Source organism: Oncorhynchus kisutch, unplaced genomic scaffold (genome assembly GCF_002021735.2).
Source record: "Oncorhynchus kisutch isolate 150728-3 unplaced genomic scaffold, Okis_V2 Okis06b-Okis10b_hom, whole genome shotgun sequence".
Classification (NCBI taxonomy): Eukaryota; Metazoa; Chordata; class Actinopteri; order Salmoniformes; family Salmonidae; genus Oncorhynchus; species Oncorhynchus kisutch.
Window position 1 is genome coordinate 2,742,994 of NW_022261983.1, and position 269 is coordinate 2,743,262.

Below are 269 nucleotides of genomic sequence, written 5' to 3' on the forward strand. Positions count from 1 at the left end.
CACTCAGACCACGCCCAGATAGTCCTGGCAAAATTATTTTTGAGAAATTGCTCTTAGCTAAGAAGCTACTCTTATTTATTTTTGACCATACGTACCAATAAGGTACTTCCAGTGTTGGAAAAAGTTCCCAATATCATACTTGAATAAAAGTAAAGATACCTTAATAGAAAATTACTCAAGTATAAGTGAAAGTTACCCAGTAAAATACTACTTGAGTAAAAGTCTAAAAGTATTTTGTTTTAAATATACTTGAGTATAAAAAGTAAATG